General features: G+C 39.4%; 1 protein-coding gene and 1 non-coding gene across 2 annotated transcripts in view; one reads left to right on the top strand and one right to left on the bottom strand.

Annotated features, from left to right (window-relative positions):
* APOLD1 (apolipoprotein L domain containing 1) overlaps positions 1–13,691 on the top strand; it is a 39,306-nt gene that overhangs the window by 10,846 nt on the left and 14,769 nt on the right. The window lies entirely within an intron of this gene.
* Positions 6,955–7,145, bottom strand: LOC116661381. The gene has a single exon (XR_004317275.1). It is a non-coding gene; the product is annotated as a U2 spliceosomal RNA (small nuclear RNA).

The following is a 13,691-nucleotide window of genomic DNA, read 5'->3' as shown; positions in this document are numbered from 1 at the left end:
CTAGAGGCGATGCTGTATGAGCTCTGCATCACTTTATCTCCAGAATTCCTTTAAAGAAAAGAAAAATAAACTTCTATCTTGTTTAAGCCACTATTATTTCTGGGCTCTGTTACTAGCTGCCAAATGCAAATCTTAACTGATACGGAAATCCTTGAGGATTTTTGAGCAAGGAACTGATTCTGATTGGGAGCTGTGCAAGAGACAGGTTCAGGGAGAGGGGTGTTCCGGGACCTACGAAGAGATAAAATTGGCTTGGCAGGTGGGGACAGATAGTGGGGGGGGGGGGGGACTTTGAATGAGGAGAGTACACATCTTGCACAGGGTGGTTGGTTTTGTTTTTTCCGCCAGGACACCTCTGCTCAACTCCAATTATACCGTGGTTATTTAAATATGTAGTTACTGAGTAATTTGCATTCTGCCCTTGTCAAGTGGCCTGAAAGCTGTGGAGATTGAGAAGATGGGTACTCTTTGTGTCTTAAAAAGAAGCAGGCAAAAGCTGGAACAGAAAAAGAGTATCAGTGTTACAGTAAAGTGAAGTTACTATGTTTTCAGAACTCCTGCAGATATTTTCAAGGAAAGGAACTTTTGTTACATGTGACTGGCTAATCAAGATACATTTGAAATGTATCCTTTACTGGATAGCAACTGAAAATAATATTTTTAAAATATATCTAGGGGTAACTTGCAGAGATAACTTGGAGTAACTTACGAGATAATTGATGCGCTGAACATTTCTAAAAAGGAAAACAAATCTATTTTATTAACTTCCTCTATGCTTCATGTAATAACACTGAGTAACAGACATCTCTTTGTAGTAAACTTTTCATCTTGAGGTTGCACAGGTAATTTTACACTTCTTGGATTAGAAGATGTTTATTATTTACAGGGGTTATAAAAATAGGATAATATAGCCAAAAAAAAAAAAAAAAAAAGACATAGCCTTCCTCTGAGCTAGATATGCTAACCAAATATTTCCAATCTGTTTCCTTAAATATGGGTTGGCAATTCTAAAGTTCCTTCTAAATCTGGCTTGAACAAGGAATTAGAAGTTTTAATGCAATTACAAATTTCAAGGTCCCTCAAGGCAGTGGCCGTCAGCCTTTCTCCCCCTGCACGTGGAAGGGCAGATGTGTCCAGTATTACCTGGAATTTTTTTTTTAATGTATCCCTTAACAGAGACACTGGGGACTGAACCCAGGACCTTGTGTTTGCCAAGCATATACTCTACCACTGATCTATGTCAAATATACTACCTGGAAACTCTAGCTCATTAATTATGTCTTACCACTCTTTCCATTCTTTTGGAAAAAATACAGTAGAATTCAAGCAACTGAATAAATATTAGGTTGTAGCCTGGACCATCTGTTGCAAACTTCCATGCTTTTTTCTACCAACTTAGTTTTAATAGTCACATATGATTATCCCCAGTTTATAGTGAGAAGAACTATAAAAAATGATTCCAAATACTAGGTTTTGGTTTACACCTCTCTGAAGTGCCCTGGGCTGCATTTTGCTACAGTCTGCCCACAGGAAAACCCCCCACTAGTCTGATAAGCAGATGTTTTCTCTCTGCAGTTAAATAAATAACAACAGTGGCCAACATTTACGGAGCACCCAGTGTGTGCTGAGTCACTTATCTACATTATTTCTTTTAACTCTGATGGAAATTCTGAGAAGTAGTTATATCGATGAGGAAACGAAGCCTGGGAGCTATTGCTCAAGGTTACATTAAGCAGCTGAAAAAAAAAAAAAAAAGGGCTCAAATTTGGGTCCTGCTGACTCTCAGCCTGGCTTCAGAGGCCATCCTGTTATTCTTGTAAATCATCTCAGTGAGAACGAGGCCAGCTCGCTCAGTGTGACACGCGATCCCAAATCCTTCTCTTTCACTTTCTGCCCAATTGAAAGACGGTAGAGTGATTAAATATTTCTGGCCAGCGATATCTTGCCGTTTATGGAAAAATGATATCCCTAAATCTTTCATAATTGTTTCATTAGACACAAAAACAAAGCCCGGAATGACTACAGGAAAATCTCTGCACCTCAGCCTCTCCTCAGTCACGATGGAAAGAACAGCATCACTTTCTGAAGTTGCTTTGAGAAGAAGACAAACGGGATGCTACTTAGTTATGATTAGTAGACACTTTGGGGAGGCAGGCTACACCTACCACCAGGTATTTTAAGGTTAGGAAGCCCCTTCTTAAGGGATGAAGGCCATTTTATGGTGGGAGAACCATGGAAGGCCCAAGGAAAGAGACTGGATGACTGCTTGCTTGCTTGCTTGCTTGATTGACTTGAGATAGGAAGGACTTTTAATTCGATCTTGCCTCTGAAACTCCTTTTGCTTTTTAACTCCAAATAGAGTTGGGTGTTTCTCAAAAGCCACCTTATTTTAAAGTAGGAAAGAAGGAGCTGCTCAAAAGCTTTGTATTTGCTATGCTTGTTTGTGTTGGTTTCCTACCTCCTGGGGATTGAACCCAGAACCCCCTACATCATTTACCTGGGACGAGGGCCCAGCTTACCTTGGGGGAAGTGTAGGTAGGTAACAGTAGCCGAGTGATGTTTGCTAATTTGTTTATTTAGTGAGGGGTCTCATTAAAAAGTCATTTCCTTGGGTGATTAAGGAGCAGCTCGGGAAGTTTTCTCATTTATCTGCTTTTGAGTTCCTGTTTTGAAGGTAATTCTGTAAAGAACAATGAAGTCCTGTATCTTCATTTCAGCCTGTCATTTTAGTCCCAGGGTTTTGGTCTTGGAAAGGCCGATTGCTTTTCAGATGGGATACACCCAGAGCTGAGGTGGGAGTGGGGGTGGGTGGGAGGTGTGGGTCTGGTTAGTTGACAGTATTCTTCAGTGGGATGACTCCAGTGTCTCCATCAGCAAGGTCATGACAAACTTTTTGGCTGGGTCATTATTCTTCTGTAGGATGCCTAGCCAACCTCTCTAAGCTTATGAGGGAAACTAACAACCTCTCCTTACAAGGCTGAGGTTGTCTTCATAATCAACTGAAATAATGTATCTGAAAGTGCATTTAAAATTTATTATTATTACGTGTGAAAATGGTGGCTAATGGACATGCTATGAGGTGCCAGCTAATGTCACTAGGAGTGCAAGGCAATATTTTGCCTAAAAGGTTCTGGGGTCAATTTTGACGTGTTGGGGGCGGGAATGGTTCCCCACCACCAAGCATGCTCTGACACCAGTTGGGTTCCTATACTTCAACTCAGTTCTAACACTGTCTACCCAGAGATAGCATCAGATTCTGTAGGTTGAGGGCTCAGTCCACAAGACTGCCCCCTTCCCCATCCCCTACCCCAACCTAACTTCAGAACCCAGTCACAAGTCCAGGTTATCACCTGTTTTGAACCAATTGGCTGTGGATTGGAGGTTCCAATGACCCTGCCCTGGCTTCCATTAATTTGCTCGAGCAGCTCACCGAACTCAGGGAAGCAACTTACTTGCTACATTGCCTGTTTATTGTAAAAGGATGTAACTCGGAAACAGCCAGATGGAAGCGGTGCCTTGGGCAAGGTCTGGGGAAAGGTCTGCCCTCTCCCAGTATGTTACTTACTCTTCCCAAGTCCCCATGTGTTCACCAATGCAGAAGATCTCCAAATCCCATCCCTTTGGGTTTTTATGGAAACTTCGCCACGTAGGCATGACTGACTAAATCATTGGCCACTGGTGACTGATTCAGCCTGGTAGGGATGGTTAGTGGGACCCTCTCGTCTCCCAGCAAGTCTCGGGGTGGGACTAAAGTTCCAACCCTCTAATCACACAGTTGGCTCCTCTGGCAACCAACCCCCACCCCTCAGGTACTTTCGAAAAGTCATCTCATTAACGTAAAAAAAAGACACCTTCGTTGCTTACCATTTAGGAAATTTCAAGGGTTTTAAGAGTTCTGTGCCAGAAAAGGAGATGAAGACCAAATACATCTTATTATCAATCACCATATCACACGCCCAATGGGAGGAAGCCAATTTATACACACACGTGGCAACTTTTCAAAATATGTCCTCTGCTGCCCTGTTCACTGATCTCCCTCCACACCTATTCCCATACTTCTTGCTGTCTCTCCAATTTGCATAGTATATTCATAGAAGTACATTCTTCCATTCAGATTTAGCAACTAGAGCATTGTACTTGTGCTGTTCTGTTCTGAGTGGAGTGAATATTGACTACACATTATTCTTTACTTGAGGAGCACTGAGAACAATTCAAAGCCAAGGGCGTGTCGTAACACTACTTAATAATCTGATGTAACACAGTCCATGCTGGGGATAATATGCATGTTTTCTTCAGGGCTGGTGTGTTAGACCTGCTTCCTAGGGCCAGGGCCTCTCTCCTAAGCACAATATGTCTTTTTTTGTGGGGGTGGGTGGGGGAGGGGAGTGGTAATTAGATTTATTTATTTATTTATTTATTTATTTATTTATTTATTTATTTATTTATTTATTTTAATGGAGGTACTGGGGATTGAACCCAAGACCTCGTGCATGCTAATCATGTGCTCTACCACTGAGCTGTACCCTCCCCTACACAGCACAATATGTCTTAATTAATCAAATTAATCAGGCTCTGGAAGCTGAGAAAGGCAAGGAAAAAGATTTTACCCTGTCAACACCTTGGTGTCAGCCAGTGAGACTCACATCAGACGTCCAGGTCACAGCATTGCAAGATACCAAGTTTGTGTTGTTTCAGGCCACCAAGTTTGTAGTAATTTGTTACAGCAGCAATAGAAAACTAATACATAAGGAAAATGTATTATTCTTAAGCATGAGGGGACAATATTAAGAGTAGGGAGCTGCTTGATTTCCTGGTTCCTCAACCCTCGGCTCTAGGCAGGTGATCTGTTTGTCCATTTTCAGAATCGGTCTCATTGCCACCAGGGTCACTTCTTCTTCTTGTTCTTCTTCTTCTTTTTTTTTTTTTTTTGGACTGAAGTATAGTCAGTTCACAATGTTGTGTCAATTTCTGGTATACAGCATAATGTTTTAGTCATACATGTACAGACATAGATTCCTTTTCATATTCTTTTTCATTATAAGTTGCTACAAGATATTGAATATACCTCTCTGTGCTATAAAGTAGAAACTTGTTGTTTATTTTATATATAGTACTTAGTATCTGCAAATCTTGAACTCCCAATTGATCCCTTCTCACCCCCTTCCCCTGCTGGTAACCATAAGTTTGCTTTCTATATCTGTGAGTCTGTTTCTGTTTTGTAAATAAGTTCATTTGTGTCTCTTTTTCAGAGTCCACCTGTAAGTGATATCATATGGTATTTTTTTTCTCTTTCTGGCTTACTCCACTCAGAATGACAATCTCTAGGTCCACACATGTTGCTGCAAATGGCATTATTTCATTCTTTTTTGTGGCTGAGTTGTATTCTATTATATATATATATACACACACACACACACATATACATATATACACACCACAACTTCTTTATCCAGTCGTCTATCAATGGACATTTGGGTTGTTTCCATGTTTGGCTATTGTAAATAGTGCTGCTGTGAACATTGGGGTGCATGTGTCCTTTTGAATTAGAGTTCACCAGGATCAGTTCTGATCCCAGCAATAAACTTATGGAATGCATATTGAGTGTAAGATATGAGTATTAAACTGAACTCCTATGCCCAGTATTTCTGAAAAGCCTTTCTTATCTCCTGGCTTCCTCTTGCATGGGTGATGTGGCCTCATTTGAACCCAGTTTTATGCTGTGTCTGCTCCTGTCTCCAGGGCCACACTCCTGGTCTGGAACTATCCCTCCACCAGACATCACTACAAACTCATGCCCACCTGGACCCCATGCTTGCGCCACCTTGATGTAGCTTCTTCTTCCCTCCACTTCCTTCCTGCTTGGAATTTTGTTTTATGCCTGTGTGACACAGGAAACACATATTAAAATGATGTACTGGCCATACCTGCCTTCCTGCCCACCAGAGAGAATGAGTGCCTTGTGTGCTCAGCTCACTAGAGGGTCTCTGTTGAAATAAGCAGGGCGATTGGCAGTGAGGAGAACTGAAGTGCTGAGAGGAGACTGAACTTTTCCATCCACCACAGAATAAGGAAGAAAATTTTATTAGAAGATTGAAGAAGAGAGGATGTAGAGATGGATGAGTGCTAAGCTGTAGAACTTTTGAGGGAAAACTTAAAGAATATTTAAAAGGGTTTCCTAGGTAATGTGTGATGTAATCTCATTGCTTCCTTAAGAAACACTCGGTAAGTGCTGGATTTGTGGGAGACTGGATGCATGGACTCCGCAGGTGGCCTTCGAGTACGGGCAAGATGACCCCAAAGAGCCCGAGTAGTTTCAGATGGTGAGAGTGAGGAACAGGCGAAGGGAGGGTGCAAAGTAGGCTTTGCGTTTTTTTTTTTTTTAACCTTTTTTTGGGGGGGTTGGTGGTAGTAATTAGGTTTATTTATTTAAAATGCTGGTACTGAGGATTGAACCCAGGATCTTGTCCATGCTTAGCGTGCACTCTACCATTAAGCTATATCCTCCCTCCAAAGTAGTGTTTGAATAGCAGGTCTCTCATTAGGGGTATTTGTTCAGTACTCAGGGATTCTGAGGAAGGGTTGCACAAAAAAGCTACATCTCAGAGAATTCCAAGATGAAGAGAAAGGAAAGCATCTGTCTGCCTGTTTCATCCTGGTTCCCTTTCCCTTGGCCAACGTTCACCCTACATGAAGCTAAAGCTTCTGAACTCCCAGGCGGCATCATCTGGCCACTCTGTGACCATTCAGGAAATTAATTTCACACCTTGTGGTGTGGCCATTTCCTTCAAGCCTGGAAGTGGGGAGTGACTCACGTGGTGGAGACAAAAAGAAAGAACACAAGGGCAATAGAAGGACAGCTGAGAAGGCAAAAAACATTTGTCTCTGTAACTGAGGAAAACTCGTATTTAAATCTTGCTCCAAATTGTGACTCATGCCCTCCTACCCCTCCGCCCCAGGAGAGGAACTGCTCCTGGAGGTACGGCAGTACCAGGTCAGTGTGTGCAGTGGACAGAGCAAGCTCCTATTCCAACTCCCTGCTCCAAAAATCCATTTAATATATTGTCTTTGGAAAGAGGACATAGCAGATATTAAACTGATAAGAACAGATACTACACTTGATCCTAGCCCAAAGGCTGCAAAGCGATATGAATCATGTTTTTAAGTGCATGGTTAATAAATGTGTGAACTTAAGTGTTTTCATAAAGACATATGGAGAACTCTTTGAAAGAGTAGGGCGTCGTCTCCTAATGCTAATTGATAATGCCTGCGAAATCTTATCTTTAGACTTCCAGATTGTAACCGTAGCACCCCCGTCTCACCAGGAAGCAGCTTCTACCATTTGGTTTAAAAAAACAAAATCAAATTATTTAATTATCTAAGTAATACATACATATATTTTACTAGTTTAAAAAAAATTTAAGTTCCAGGTGAAGGGAGTTGCATTACTGTTAACACCTTGCTTTTTTCTGCCCTTTCTTAACTCTGCCTTGAACTGAAAGAGGGCATGATTTAATTGGCAGATTTGGGGGGAAATAAAATGGACACGCTCAGCTCATTCCCATCCACTTTCCTCTTTGAAATCCAGCCAGCGTGAGGTCGGCGCCAGGAGCAGGCTGACTCTCCTACCCACAGCGAGGCAAGTCTACTTTGGATCAGATCGAGTTGCTGGATCTCATCCTGAGGCTTGCTTGTTGGGAAACTCTCCTGACTCCCATAGTAAACTGAGCCCCGCAACCCAGCTTTCTCAGGAATTAAGTTATCATTTGCTTTTCTTCTCTTATTCCTCTATCTCATTTCTTAATTTGTTTTGAACTCATAAAAGAAGGAACATTGCTTTTTATCGGGTGCCCCTTCAACGTTCCCATTTTTGATGCATTGGCCGGAAAACTGACATGTAACAAATAAGGAGAAAAGGCAGAGAGGAGCAAATGGAGACACACGGAGTGATCAAGGTTTGCAGCGTGGTAGGGATTGGCCTTGACCCTGGGCTCTTTTTCTTGAATATGCAGGACATTTTGATCTTGGCAGTTTGTATAGGCTTATATTGGACCAGGTAGCTTTTTATGGTGGCGCAGTTGGCTGTTAAGAGCTGTGGCTGGGGAAAAAGACCTTGGAAAAGCCACTCAGAGGCTGTAAGAGGACCTTGGCATGGGCACAGGGGCCAGGAGCTGAAGAGGCCTTAATAAGCAGTTACAGCTGAGGCAAGGATTCAATTATAAGGAGAAAGAAACAGTCTTTTCATATACTGTCCTTTTAGATATTAAAGGAGTGGGAAAATATTTGCTGTTTTTAAAACTGTGGGGCCCTGGGCTCTCTCTGGACCACAGAGCGTTAGTGAGAGTTTAGTTTTCAGTGCACAAGTGCGAGGCCTAGGTGGGTAACATAAACAAACAATCCTACTTTAAATTCCTCTTTTATGTTGTTTTGAACCATCTTCAAGGGCAAAAGAGGGCGGGATAGATGGACTAAGTTTGAATTTGTGTGGCTCAAGAATTACTCCCTCTCCTTGTCCTCAAGGCTGCTGGAAACTGGTTATTTATATATGGTGGAGAAATGCTCCCCAGTGATGGTTTTCTTAGGTCTGAGGAATTCCACAGGAACAGGTAGTGGGCAGAGCCATCTCAGTGCAGGAAGGAAAATGCTTCCTGGCTGTTGTGGGAGCTCTGTCACTAGACAGAAGTCACCTTCATGGCAGTGCTGCGGTGCAGACACCTGAGGTTCAAAAAGGAAGTAAAAATGAAAAGGTTTTGTATATCTGCGTGGGAAAGAACAGCTCCTCAAATAAAATCTGACAACTGAGTGTGTTGCCACTGCACGTCTCTGAACTTTGCAAGAACACAATGTCTTGCTCAGATGTCTTGCTGGAGAGAGGAGACAGCCAAACTTTAAAGAATGCCACCGTGAAAGAGAGATAAGAAATCCAACAGATGATAAAACTTCCATCTGAGACAACAGAGTTAATAGCGCAAGAAGATTAGGGCTTTGAAATAAGTATGACTTGTATCATCAAAGGAATGTGAAAGCTTAACACACATTATAAATAAGAATAAACTAGAGATTGTGGAATTTCAATTGATTGTTGAAGTAATTAAAATGCTAAATTAATTTGTTGAAGAACAAATTAATGAACTGGGAGACAGAGCTAAAAAATTCTCCCAGAGCAGAGCCTAAATGGGAGAGATGGGATGTATGAAAGAAAAATCAAAAGGTGTGGAAGATAGGTCCAGAATTCTAACTTTAATAAGAGTTCCAGAAAGAGAGAATACACAGTAAAGAAGAAAGGCAGAACGTTTTAAATATATCATTCAGAGAAAGCTGTGTCCTCAGATCGAAAGGTCCCTACAAAATCTCCACAAATAGTGTGGAGTTTGTGAATAGAAAAGATAAAGAGAAAAATGTTTTAATTTTCCAGGGAAGACAAATAGAATGCCTACAAAGGAAGGAGCATCAGATTAACATCAGACTTCTCATTGGCAACACTGTTTTAAAATATCAGTGCAATGTTATCTTCATAGTTTTAAGAGACAGTAATTTTTAATCTAGGAGTCTTTTAGGACCAATCAAACAGAAGAAAAAGATGGGGGAACTTTTCCTACCAGACTTCCACCTTTAATATGAAGTCATTAAATCAGTGTGATATTAGTGCATGGATGGACAAACGAACAATTAGGAACAGAACAGAGACCTCAGAAACAGCCCCATCCATCTATGAAAACATGATTTGTATAAAACTGACACTTGAGATCTATAGGGAAAGAATGAACTATTCTATCAGTGATGCTGGCAGATGATGCCCATTATACATATTTAGGATTCCTAACTCATATCATGTAACAAAAATGAATTCCAGATAAGGACCCAATGTGAAAAATAATTTTTAGAAGAAAAAATTGGAAATATTTTTTATGGTCTTGCCTTTTAGGGCAAAAGGAAGTCAAAAACCCAAACCAAAAAGGAAAAGAATTGATAATTTCAACATTAAAATTAAAAAAAAAGATACAAATGTCTGCTTATTTAAAGACATCATAAAAATGGAATGTAACAAGAAGTTATAATCTGAAAGAAGATACTTGTAACATATGAAATATTACACAAAGATTAGTATCCAGATTACATGAAGAACTCCTAAAATCAATAAAATACAAATAACCCATTAGAAAAAAAATACAAAAAATAAAAAATTCACAGAAAAGAAAAACCAAATGAGAAATAACAGTATGGTGAACCTTGCTACGAATATAAAAACCCAAAGAAAAACAAAGTGATTCAATGTTTTAGCCAGTTGGCAAATAAATAAATAAATAAATGTGAAGATACCATTCATTGGCGAGAACGTGGAGCCATAGGACTTATTATGTACCCCTGGAAGGAATGTATATTGGTATGTCCACTTTGGAGAACAGTCTGGTAATGTTTAGAAGTTATGAATGCACATAATCTAGGGCCAACGATTCCGCTTGGAGGTCAATACTTTAGAGAAACTCCTGCCATAGTAAGTCTTGGATGAGAATGTTCCGAGCAGCATAGTATAAAAGCACAAAAATTACAAACATACGTCAGTAGGAAAATGAGCAGTTAAACTGGATTCTATTAACAAAGAGACCCCTACAAAAGAATCTGATTCGATTACGATTAACTTGAGCTACACATTTCATATAGCAATGGCTTTTGCAAATGTATTGAATGAAAAAAGCAAGTTGCTGAAAAGAGATATTCAGTAAGATATCGTTTATACAAAGTATAAAACAGGCAAAAGAGTATTATATATGATTCAGGGTACATGCGTAGTACTTAAAGCATAATCAAATGCATGGAATGATGAGCACCAAATGTAGCATGGTGTTTACCACTAGCTGGAAAAGAGGAGTATGTGATCGCTAAGAAAACGGACCAAGATAAGTCACTATAGAGAATTTGAATCAGATAACTGAAATCTTGAACATGTATGCAAACATACATGCATATATGCTTGTATCAGCAAGAAGAGAAAGAGCATTCTTTTCAAATACACATAAAACATTCATGAAAACAGCATGTTTCTCAAACTGTATACCGTGGGTGACTGAGTGGGACCAAGGATAGGCCAGAGGCTTTTGGGGACTGTGGCCCGACTCCCACTGGCATCCTTATCTGGGTATCTAAGTTCCTTTTAGTTTACCCCAATTAGAGGCACAAATATAGTTTTCTGTATGTACCACAGCACCAAAAATTTTGGGGAGCAGGTACCTGAGAGTGAAAAAGTGCTCAACAGATTTCAGGCCACCAGCAATGATTATAAAATAATACAATTAGAAACTGAGGCTAAAAAGAACCATCCCCAAAGCTCTCTACGTACATATATATTTATTTATTTTTTAAATTAATTTACTTATAATGGAGGTAGTGGGGATTGAAGCCAGGACCTCTTGCATTCTAAGCACTCTTTCTACCCCTGAGCTATACCCTTCCCCACCGCCCCCATACTTAACAATTAAAAATAAGAAGAGACATTTAAATAATTTTGTCAAAGTATAAGTTGCAAATTATTTAGAATTGAACAAAAGCCCGTGGAATGCGATGAAAGAAGAAAATCTGTAGCTTTAAATGTGCTTTTTAGAAAACAAGAAAGACTGAAAATAAATGCCTAGGCTTTTAACCCAAGAAGCTAAACAAAACAAAACAAAACAAAGCCAAAGAAAGTACAAGGAAAAAATAATAAAGATAAAATGGGAAACTAATGAGGGTACATGCTTTCAGTCTATATTTTTATTAGCTAAACATGGCAAGCCTAAAATTAAGGAAAAATAGAAAAGAAGAATAGGTTCTTGACAAGAACAAGCAATTAGATAAACTTTTGGGAAGTTTAGTCAAGAGAAAGGAAAAGATAAAATTAACATTGGGATAAAAAAGAGACATAATACTCACAAAGAGGAAATTTCGAAGACTATAATATATAATGTATACCAATATATTTAACAAAATAAACAATCATTGAAGACTACCTAAATTAAAAAAATTGAATCCATAAGAAGCAGAAAACCTGACCAGACCCACAACTGCAAAAGAAATGGACTGGTTGTCAAAGAAATACCTAGCAAAAATAAAAAACTGAAAAAAGAAAAAAAAAAAAAGAACAAAACAACAACAACAACAACAACAACAACAACAAAAAAACAAAGAAAAGAAATACCTACAAAAAAGGTACATGGCCCAAATATTGTACAATCAGTTCCCCCAAGTAGTCAAGGAGCAGATGTGTCCCATCCGATTCAAGCCTTTCCAGAGCACAGAATGAAGTGGAAATCTATCTGATTCATTTTATAAACCCAACTTAACTCTGATACCATCCAGGACAAGGACAGCACAAGAAAAGGAACAGGCCCAATCCCAAATGGAGCAGGGAAGAATCAGTCACTCAGTAAGTAGATTTAATGTAGATGTATTCTGAAAAAGTAGTGCATCCTGAGTGATTAGAATTTATTTTAGAATGCGAGAATGATCTAAATGAAAATGTGACTAATTTACTACATTAACAGATTCATTCAATAAATGCTTACTGAGCCTCTATTACATGCAAGGCACAGTTCTGGGAACTGGCAAAACAGCAGTAAACCAACAGCCTTTTTTTTGTTTTTTGTTTAAATCCATTTTGTTTATGAAAACACTGTTGTACAAATCATTATTCTGTAATTCTTCCATCTGGGTAAGAAAATAATTACTTAAGTAATAGTATTTCCTAAACTAAAAATGAGCAATAATTAAAAATTAATTTTGAGAAGAGATTGAAAAAAATCATCTCTAGTTCAATAGCAAGTCTGACTGAAAGCTGAGTCGGCCCAGAAGCACACCTGCTCTGTCAGGGTAAAGGGATCGTGGAGTTAAAAAGTACGTGGGAGGACAGAGGAGGCAAACATTTGGATGGATGGGTATTTCTTATAGGCCAGGGGAAAACCTTTGGTTGGAAGGAATCTGGGGTGGTCCATACATGCTTTCTGGAGAAGCAGGAGGAAGCAGTCCCCGTTGGACTGACTGACACAAAGGACCATGACTTAAAGAATGAGGCATGTGATGATTAATTTTATGTGTCAAACTGGCTAGGCTCTGGCTAGGCTCTGGTGAGCATATAATGAGGCTCAAGGTCTACTGGAGGTCAAGTCTTCTGCCTTCTTAGATTTAGCTGGTTCTAACCAGTTCTGGTGGCCTCCTTTTTTTTCTCTTCTGAAGGTTTCCTGTAAAACACTTCCCCATAGCTTATGTTCACTCAAGGAAGCTGGGGGTTAGTGTAGGAGGCTAATAGTCATGGTAATATTTCTACTAGGAACAATTTCCCAAAATTTATTTTGACTATCACTCCTCATACCATTCACAGATATTAATTAAGTTCACATTAAGAACCTGGATGAGTCTATTATTATTATCAGAAGACACAGAAAGGCAAAAGCCGTATTGATAGATTATTTGATTACATGATGTCAGGACTACAAAACACCATGGGTAAAATTAAAAGACAAACAATTTAATGGAAGTAAATATTTGCTGCATACATAGCAAGAATTAGTTCCTACATCATAGTAAACCTTCTGTATATGGATAAGAAAAAAAAGGCAACCCAATAAAAATATGGGCAAAGGAGATAATGAGAAGATATCTGTATAGGAGGATATGAGGGGGAAATGACAAAACAAAAATCACCGTGAATATATGAAAAATGC

This window comes from Camelus ferus, chromosome 34 (genome assembly GCF_009834535.1).
Source record: "Camelus ferus isolate YT-003-E chromosome 34, BCGSAC_Cfer_1.0, whole genome shotgun sequence".
NCBI lineage: Eukaryota > Metazoa > Chordata > Mammalia > Artiodactyla > Camelidae > Camelus > Camelus ferus.
Note: the sequence above shows the minus strand (reverse complement) of the source record. Positions and strands in the feature narration are given on the sequence as shown.